Source organism: Aptenodytes patagonicus, chromosome 7 (genome assembly GCF_965638725.1).
Source record: "Aptenodytes patagonicus chromosome 7, bAptPat1.pri.cur, whole genome shotgun sequence".
NCBI classification, from domain to species: domain Eukaryota; kingdom Metazoa; phylum Chordata; class Aves; order Sphenisciformes; family Spheniscidae; genus Aptenodytes; species Aptenodytes patagonicus.
In genome coordinates this window covers 16,902,437-16,913,147 of record NC_134955.1, presented here as the reverse complement: position 1 = coordinate 16,913,147, position 10,711 = coordinate 16,902,437, and positions in this window count along the sequence as shown.

The window sequence follows — 10,711 nt, the reverse complement described above, 5'->3', positions numbered from 1 at the left end:
TTGTGTCAAAAAATAATGAATGTAGGAGTATAAAGAGGTTGGTCAGTTTCTGCTATCTCAGATTCTATATCCTTAAACTTGATAGTGTGAAATGACGTACTTTTCATAAAACCCTTCCAGGTCTGGCTTTGATTGCACAATTACAGCAGCTACTTCTTTACTGCTAATGCTAAATCAAATGAAGGGCACTTTCTATTGATGACTACTTTTTGAAAATGTCTTGTATTTACACTTGAGCTGTATTTCACTTTACAGCGATGTCTTTTGGAGGCCAGGGTTTTGCATATCACAGGAAGCCTTAGTGTGCAACTCTGTGCTGTGCTTTAAAATAAAAATCTTTCAAGAAGTATGAGATCTCTATGGAAATCTGGATTTATTTTTGTGTAAAGCCCAAAATATTGTCCAGGAAAACTAATTTTCTATTTTTTTTGCATTTTGTAACATAATCTACTGGCTGATGCATATTTCTAGATATAGCATATTTCTGGAGACCAAAACGTGTCAGAAAATAAATATATGGAGAGACTGGTGTTTAAATTGTGATGAATGTACTTCTATTTATTTTGGTGAGTGGGTGTGATGCAATATTAAAGTGTTAGTGTGTAAATAAGGGTGCTTCTAGTTTTAGCCGATTATTTGATTTTTCTTTGGGGATATCATTTGTGCACAATGTCTTTTTACACAATGTGACAAATCAGGTTAAAAACTCGTACATAGCTTAACTGTTTCCTGGTGCTGTCAAAAAAGTGTATACTTTTGCACACACCAAATGCATATAAGTTTTGCAGAGTATGTATACAATAAATTACAGGCATTAAAAATTTTACTGCTATTTCTCATTGGTTTACTTTATGGAAGATTTTTTTCAGAATTACTTTCTGCTGGTTTCCTCTGAGCTGTCACATACAACAGCGTTAGGCTGAATGTTCTCCAAGAATTGTTCTCTTGTTCTCATGCAGCCAGCAAGAATGTATGAAAAATTAATGGAGTTACTTAAGCATTCAGAAAAGATCTGAAAATCATTGGTGTCTCCTGCAGTTTAGGCTTGTGACATAATATATATTTGGAGGTACGCGTATTTTAGAATGGTAATATACACAAGTGTGCCAGTTGCCTTTAATCTCTTCCATTTGGAGTGTGGTGTTTCATCCTGCTGTTTCATAAGCAGCGTCTTTCTCGGATTCTCTTATTCTCATGTAAAGAATCTGAACCTCTTGCTGTCTCAATGGAACGGTTTACCGCTTCGACAGGCGGAGGTAAATACCAGTGACTGTTCTGATCAGCTAGTGCTGCGACCCACTTCCAAATAGGTAAATGAATGCACATCAAAGTGAGCCCTTCTGCCTTTCCTTTGAAACAGTAACATTTGCACACTCTTGTGCTTAAAAAAACCAAACTTTTTAAAATCATATTGCAAATTAGCATTTAATCAGTGTCCTATGAGTACCTTGTTTTGAAGGCATGAAATCTTACCTTGTTTGGAATTACCTTGTATGGAATTCCCTTGAGATTTTTAATGTATCTTAATAGCTGTAATCAGTCATTATCAGTCATTATTTCAAAGCAAATATATTCTGTTCAGGTGGAGGGTGATTCTACACTGAGTTATTATCTTAATCCAGCCAGTAAAGCCGTACTTCTCTGGAAGCAATAAAATTATTTTACTCAGGTTTGGAAAAAAAATAATTACAAGTTTCCCTCATTTGAGGGACAGTTTTTAGTTGTAATTTATTTGAAATAACATTTTAGTTCAAGACAACTGCAGTTCAGTCATCCCATAGATAGCCTTTTCTCACCACTTGAAATGCATAGGCAAACATTTGTTTTTCCATGAGCCTAGGGATCTAAAAAGCCTTTGACACATGCTGAACATGCTTTGTGGGATGCGGCTGAAGACAGAAGAGGTTCCTGAAGTAATAAAACATGCCACCGGTTTAGTCCTAACTTCTCTGTCCACAACTGATGAATGGTTTTGTTTTCCCAAACCATCTGGTGCTTAACTTGCTCTGGGGATTTTCTCTGTTTGGTTCTTCATGGGAGTCTTGGTTTTTACCTATATCCTTTTCCCTGCACTGGCAAATTCATAAATGTTTTTTTATATGCTGGATGCAACTTCTGCCCAGTTTCTCAACATTCCTCAGTTGAGGAAAGGCAAGTATCTGATGCCATCTCCTATCATACTATGTGTGTGAAAGTTGATAACAATTGACAATTTAAAGAGAATCAAGAGGTTCGGTGGGGTGTTTTTCTTGTTAAAGGAACAGGCTTGATTCTGACATGAAAAACACTTGAGTGTAGTGTTCCAGATTTTATACTACACTTTGAATAACTGTGAGAGCATACTTATGCACACACTGAGTGTAAAAGGATGTTTTTGAGTGCCTTACATGTACTTCTCAATGTATTTAACCTCTTTTGTGGACTTCTTCATGAGAGGTAACTAGTTGTATCTTTGAATGATACAACTGAGGATATATGATGTTTGTTCTGGGTCTGTCCTCAACTCCCTATCACAGTAATTCTCCTCCCTGCCAGCTTCTTCTAGCTCTTGTGTTGCATGAATACTTAGTGGTCCCTCAGCGCACCCAGCATGTCATGAGATGTGTCCAAAGAAGAGCACTACACCTGTCGATTGACCTGCTGCTCTGCAATTGATAAAGGAATCTGCTTGTCGTTATTTTTGCACAGGAGGGGCACTAATGTGAGTCAATCCACTTCATCTGGTTATTGATTTCTATAGAATGTGCAGGAAGTCTGTTTTTGAGACCTCTACAGCAGTGTCAAATGTGACTGTAAATGATGCGTAGACAGGCAGCCTGGTCACATGAGGTGAATCTTCAGAGTTCATGCAGAGTGACACCCTCTTCCCCCAGCCAAAATGAGTGAACCAGCAAACCCTTTATTAACCTGGCTTCTGTTTGCTAGCTGCATGTACAAAGGGATCGCGGTGATGGCAGTGTATAGGGTGTGATGTGGCCCAGGGCTATGGGGAGCCCTCTTTATAAGCAGTGTGAGAGATGCTGAAACTTGCAGGAGAAACTAACTATTTTGTGGAAGACTATTCGCTGCCGTATGCAGTTGGTAATGAGGTCAGATGTATGTCAAAACTGCTGGTTTAAATCCAGCCTTGGTTGGATGGTGCTTTTAAGCTGATAGTTATGACGTATAAAATGGTCACAGCTGATAGTTATGACATATAAAATGGTCACAGTGTAGTTCACACACACAGGTGACTTACTCATTGTTCAGAACAAAGGTGAACACTTAAATAAAAAATGCTCTTACTCATGGTATTTGTAGAGCTGAAGCCAGTTTGGGTTTTGTGAGGAAACTTGCTCCTGCCACTTGTGTTGCAGTGGGTCTTCATTTATTCCCCAAACTTCAGTATCTGGGACGATCACTCGAGCATATTTCAGAAGTGCAAATTTTGCCCATAGCATTTAATATTCGTAAGTTCAACTTGTAATTTCCATTCCATTACTCTTAACTTAATTTGGACAACTCATAGGATGCATGATTTTCTCCACTGGAGAAAATTATTTGAAACGTTTCCTGAATTGTAGTTTCATGTTATTAAGAACCCTTTCCCTTGGCTTTGCCCTAAGCTAGCGTACCTAGAGATGCAGGATTCTCATGGGTAAGCAGAAGAATGAGACTAGTATTTAGAGTATGAAAGTTTAAGACAGTAAAAATGATGCCCTTTTCCTCTTGTGTGGAGCTGAATAAATTGAAAAGCCACGTGCTGTAGAACTAGCTCCATGTTCCACGAGACTGTCATTTTATTTTGCCCTCTCCCTTAGCATCTGAGAAACTGCAGCCTATTTTCTGTATAATTAACCATCTCAACTTTTCTACCAAGTCTCAAAGAAAACATCTCAGTCAGAGACCCGTACTGCTGGCAAAATGCTATGTTTTTTAATACATAGGGTGAGCTTTTACGGAGAAGGAGTTCTAATAAAATAAGAGTTGGATGTATTGCTTGATAAATGCCACTTTGGGGAATTTTCTGTATCTTGTTTGGTAAGAATACATGCAAAATGCTATGGCCTCATTTGGAAGAGCACAGTGTTACCAGTCGTACTGGCTTGACCGGATTATTTGTGTTGGAAGTTGATATGCGTTTGAAAGCTTTTTTAGAGCAGAGACAGTGTTGGATGATATATGACTTGATCCTAAAAGCTAAGTTTCATATTTTTATCTCTAGAAATGATATAAACTTAGAACTGACACCAAATCAAAGAGATGTTAGTCAAAACTCTGGCCAATAGACAAATAGAATAAAAGAACGAACCTTTTTGTAGGAGATTAAGATTTAGTATGTCCAGTAAAGGACCACTGTCTTGCAACCACCCACGGATGGTGTAAGGCAAGACTGCATTTAACAGAACACCTTCATTGCTCACGGAGCTATTGGTATGTCTCCATCTGGCCATGTTCAATTTCAGCACTACCCTGAGTGCTTCTGGCCTGCCTCATACTACTTTGGCTGATTGAAGTGAGTGTGTAAACGTACACAGATGAAGTAAATAACTGGCAGAAAATATCTTCAGAAATGACAGTTCAGTCAGTACTGCTGGCTTTCTTACTTAATGCTTGGGAGGTGCTGGGCTAGGGAAGTTGAGAGCTAGCTTCAGAAACTGAAATATAGAAGGGAACTGTAGTAACGAAAGGTAGAGATCAAGTGATGGAGGGGAGAGGAACCACCAGAGGACAGGTACAGGGTGGTACATGGGGTAGCAAGGCTGTGTTCTGTGTGGCCAGAAGGTTAGCCTGCTAGCAAGATATTTCATTGCCTAGAGATTAGTTGGCATTAGGATCTGTTAATTTAATATGGAGTTATTCATTGCAAATGACACTTAGAGCAGATTTTGAGTCAGAGGACACAGACACAGCCCTGAATTTGAAGGAAAGTTTGAACAGTGAGTACTAAGAAATTTGGATCTGTAGTTCGGGTGCAGGCTTAGTCAGGGGCCTCTAAGCCTTGCACAGAAACGGTATTACCACTCTTAGTCTTGAGTTGAGACGACAGTGGTGTGTCACTACCAAGGGTATGTTGTTACTGTTCTGGTGTCTATGATTATTTTGGTTATGTATGCACACAGAGATTTTTTAAAAGTGTTTCCAAACACCTGACCTACTAATAACTGTAAATATCTATCAGACTTTCGTAGTTGTTTTTACTGTGAAATAGGGAGACATTAAAAATTTAAACGCTTGCGAGGGCTTTAAACTAGGTTCGAAGGGGGAAGGGGATAAAACCAGGCTCACTAGAAATGAGCCTAGGGATGGCGTGCCGATGCTGGGGGTGAAATCGATAGCCCAGCTCAAGTGCATCTACACCAATGCACGCAGCATGGGCGGCAAACAGGAGGAGCTGGAAGCCATTGTGCAGTGGGAGAGATATGACTTAGTCGCCATCACAGAAACATGGTGGGGGGACTCTCACGATTGGAGTGCTGCAATGGATGGCTATAGACTCTTCAGAAGGGACAGGCGAGGAAGGAGAGGCGGTGGGGTGGCCCTGTATGTTAGGGAGTGTTTCGATTGTATAGAGCTCAATGATTGTGATGATGATACGGTCGAGTGTTTATGGGTAAGGATGAGGGGGAAGGCCAACGAGGCAGATATCCTGCTGGGAGTCTGTTATAGACCACCCAACCAGGACGAAGGGGCGGATGAAGCGTTCTACAAGCAGCTGGCAGAAGTCTCTCAATCGCTAGCCCTTGTTCTCGTGGGGGACTTCAACTTCCCGGACATCTGCTGGAAATACAACACGGCAGAGAGGAAACAGTCTAGGAGGTTCCTGGAGTGTGTGGAAGACAACTTCCTGACACAGCTGGTAAGTGAGCCTACCAGGGGAGGTGCCTCGCTAGACCTGCTGTTTACTAACAGAGAAGGACTGGTGGGAGATGTGGTGGTCGGAGGCCGTCTTGGGCTTAGCGACCATGAAATGGTAGAATTCTCCATTCTTGGTGAAGTAAGGAGGGGGGGGCAGCAAAACCACAACTGTGGACTTCCGGAGGGCGGACTTTGGCCTGTTCAGGACGCTGGTTGAGAGAGTCCCTTGGGAGACAGTCCTGAAGGGCAAAGGGGTCCAGGAAGGCTGGACAATCTTCAAGAAGGAAGTCTTAAAGGCGCAGGAGCAGGCTGTCCCTGTACGCTGTAAGAAGAACGGGCGGGGAAGACGACTGGCCTGGCTGAACGGGGAGCTTTTGCTGGGACTCAGGAAAAAAAGGAGAGTTTACCGCTTGTGGAAGAAGGGGCAGGCGACTCAAGAAGAGTACAGGGATCTCGTTAGGTCGTGCAGAGAGGAAATGAGAAAGGCAAAAGCCCAGCTAGAACGCAATCTGGCCGCTGTTGTTAGAGACAAAAAAAAAAGTTTTTACAAATATATTAATGACAAGAAGGGAGCCAAGGAGAATCTCCATCCTTCATTGGATGCGGGGGGCAACATTGTCACCAAGGATGAGGAAAAGGCTGAGGTACTCAATGCCTTCTTTGCCTCAGTCTTTAACAGGCAGACCAGTTATCCTCAGGGTACTCGGCCCCCCGAGCTGGAAGACAGGGACGGCGAGGAGGATGAACCCCCCATAATCCAAGAGGAAGTAGTCAATGACCTGCTACGCCACCTGGACGCTCACAAGTCTATGGGGCCGGATGGGATCCACCCGAGAGTGCTGAGGGAGCTGGTGGAGGAGCTTGCCAAGCCACTCTCCATCATTTATCAGCAGTCCTGGTTAACGGGGGAGGTCCCGGATGACTGGAGGCTTGCCAATGTGACTCCCATCTACAAGAATGGCCGGAAGGAGGATCCGGGGAACTACAGGCCTGTCAGCCTGACCTCGGTGCCGGGGAAGATTATGGAGCGGTTCATCTTGAGGGCGCTCACAAGGCATGAGCGGGACAACCAGGGGATCAGGCCTAGCCAGCACGGATTCATGAGAGGCAGGTCCTGCTTGACCAACCTGATCTCCTTCTATGACCAGGTGCCCCGCCTAGTGGATGAGGGAAAGGCTGTGGATGTGGTCTACCTGGACTTCAGTAAGGCCTTTGACACCGTCTCCCACAGCATTCTCCTAGAGAAGCTGGCGGCTCACAGCTTAGACAGGTGTACGCTGCGCTGGGTCAAAAACTGGCTGGACGGCCGGGCCCAGAGAGTTGTGGTGAACGGAGTTCAATCCAGTTGGCGGCTGGTCACGGGCAGTGTTCCCCAGGGCTCAGTTTTGGGGCCGGTCTTGTTCAATATCTTTATCAATGATCTGGATGAGGGGATTGAGTGCACCCTCAGTAAGTTTGCAGACGACACCAAGTTGGGCGGGAGTGTTGATCTGCTCGAGGGTAGGAAGGCTCTGCAGAGGGACCTGGACAGGCGGGATCGATGGGCCCAGGCCAACTGTATGAGGTTCAACAAGGCCAAGTGCCGGGTCCTGCACTTCGGCCACAACAACCTCATGCAGCGCTACAGGCTTGGGGAAGAGTGGCTGGAAAGCTGCCAGGTGGAAAAGGACCTGGGGGTGCTGGTCGACAGCTGGCTGAACATGAGCCGGCAGTGTGCCCAGGCGGCCAAGAAGGCCAATGGCATCCTGGCCTGTATCCGAAATAGTGTGGCCAGCAGGAGTAGGGAAGTGATCGTGCCCCTGTACTCGGCACTGGTGAGGCCGCACCTCGAATACTGTGTTCAGTTTTGGGCCCCTCACTACAAGAAGGACGTTGAGGTGCTGGAGCCTGTCCAGAGAAGGGCAACGAGGCTGGTGAGGGGTCTGGAGAACAAGTCTTATGAGGAGCGGCTGAGGGAACTGGGACTGTTTAGCCTGGAGAAAAGGAGGCTGAGGGGAGACCTCATCGCTCTCTACAACTACCTGAAAGGAGGTTGTAGCGAGGTGGGGGTCGGTCTCTTCTCCGAAGTAACAAGTGATAGGACGAGAGGAAATGGCCTCAAGTTGTGCCAGGGGAGGTTTAGATTGGATGTGAGGAAAAATTTCTGTACTGAAAGAGTGGTGAAACATTGGAACAGGCTGCCCAGGGAAGTGGTTGAGTCACCATCCCTGGAGGTATTTAAAAGACGTGTAGATGCGGCACTTAGGGACATGGTTTAGTGGGCATGGTGGTGTTGGGTCGACGGTTGGACTTGATGATCTTAGAGGTCTTTTCCAACCTCAATGATTCTATGATTCTAAAAACTTAAAAGGAGTGCTATATTCTCAAACATTAGTCTGTGCTAGGACCTTTGTGAAACAAAATTATTTTCAAATTGTCTCTTAAAAGGGTTTAGATATCATGCAGATCATTCTGTAACGTCTCATCATAGGGTTCACTATGTTTCCACCCTCCAAAAAAGCATGTAGCCACAGAGCCTGTAGGAGGCTGGGGTGAAGGCAGCTGCCATTGCATGTGTCCCAGACCAGAGCTCTTGGGGTCCCAGTAAAGCTTTACTTTCCTGTTCCTCCTACCACAAAACCCAGGTTGCCCAGAATACATCCCCCTGTTTACAGAGGGTCTCTACCACAATGCCCACTGCCCCAGAGAATGCAGTGTGCAAGGTTATACTGGTGACAGTCCTGGAGACAAACTTCCTCCCTCCCCTCTTCAGGGCAGGGGCTTCTCTGGGCTTGTGGGGTTAGGAACACAGCACCTAGGACGCTGCTGGCCTCGCATGTACAGTGCAGAGTAGGGCCAGGGGCTTGGAGGTGATGTGCCAGGTCACTGCTGCTGTTTCATGCATCCTGCCCTGCAAATGCTCTCCCGGAGGTCAGCAGCTTCTGCACAAATACGGGCCCCGAGGAAGGGTAGGACCAAGCAAAGTGAGACCACCAGGAAGGAGGAAAGGCAGTCCTCACTATATCTTCTACTCACAGAGAGCCAGTCCATGGTGAGTTTCACATCCTACCCTATGTCTCCACCCATTCAAGAGGTCCCATAACCTTTTCCCCCTCATGCTGGGGTTCACAAAGCCCTAGCTGGGGCAGGGGGGGAGTTTTGCTCCCCATTTGCTAGGGGTTGAGTGCCAGCCTGGCTATTTCCACCACTCCCACTTCTGCTGCAGCTATGGGACACTGTCCTCCTAAATGCCAAGCTATGGCTTCTACTTCTGGATGGGCTTTCACAACCCTGGATACAAGATGCTGTTGTGAATCCACCTAGCTGGGATCCTCAAGTGCAAGAAAGACCAATATGTAATGGTCCTAGCATCCTATCACAGAAAAAGATAAGGTCAGTCTCTCGTCTTTAAGCTGTCTGTTAGTATCTCCTTCATGAAACTTAGTTGCATGGAATGTGGACAGCTGGAAACTAAAGTATCTGCTTTACATTATACATCAGCCTCTGATATGGAGAACATATCTTAATAAGCAATATTTTAAAATAATCAGATGCTGATTCATTGAGAAAGCCCAAAGGGCCAGAAAGCAGATCCTCAGTGTGTGTAAGTTATTGTAAGTCTGCTGAACTACAGCAACTTATTCTGGCAGAGGGCCTGTGCTGCTGCTTGAAGAAAAGCATATATCAGGCTCTGCCTTGTTAGTGGAGTGTGTGGAAACAGCTTAAAATCTAAAAGTGTCCTTTTAGGAGTTCTGCTAGAGGCATTATGACCTTCTTTTGCATAAAACAGCTAACGACTTTGCAGGGATGTAGATTTATTCTGAACTTGCCTTACAGTACTTGTCCTTCAGTATTATTCACAAAACAAACAACATCCAAAAGGTAATGACCGTTGTACAACTGTTTGCAGAACTTCATTACCAAAGAGGGACTGTGCTTGCTGGGCAAATGATGTGTAGCACGTGCTGGAATCTGCAATGCCAATTCTCGATGGACTGATCTTGAGCGGTCCAGTTTTGTGGCTTTCCTTTGAGGCTGTGGTACTCTCCAAACTGAACACTTGAAATTGTAAGGTCATTCATTATGTCACAGACAAAAATTTCAGCACAGAAACAGAATGGCATCAGTAAACAATACATATGATGGAAAAATGATAAAAGGTCGTTCTCAACCTAATTATTTTCTGCTATGGCTGTACCAACAACAACCTGTCCTCTTGGTTACTGTCTGCCTCAGGCCTCACATCAGCAAGGGAGGAAAAAATTGTACGAGCTTTCTTGAGGAGATCTCACTCCTTGTAGGAATGTGCTACTATCACGTTTGGTCTGTTCTGTTATGATCTGGCATTTTTCTGGTAGGTTATGGGGATAGGACTGGCATTTGTCTCCATTTACCTAGCTGAACCCACTGTGTTTTCCACTCAGTTGGCCATCAGACTTGCATGGCCCGCTTCCCAAAAGGCAGTTTTCTGCTATCTTTACTGTATGGTAGGGAGGCTTAAAAAATAGATTAATGTAGGGAAAGAAGTTCATTCCAGATTTTTATTTACATACTTGTAATTCCATAAAGTTGCAAATCAGCTGTGATACTGTCAACACAGAGGGAAGAAATCCCCGAAGCCCTGTAATACCTATGTATGGTCTTATACCTGGATTACTTCTCTGTTATTGCACACTGCCAGATTACATTCAAAATTCATGTTAGCTTAGTGAGAGAAGAAATAGAAAGGAAAGGAGGATAGTAGCTGAGAACTGCCCGGCGTTAGAAGTGATCTGCTGGAAGAACATTTGTTCATCTCCCACATCGGCTCTGTAGTGTTTTTCTGCAGATTTCATTTTTCCAGCACAGGAAATGGCAGGCATACTCTAGAATACGCACCTGCCAAGTGGGTGCC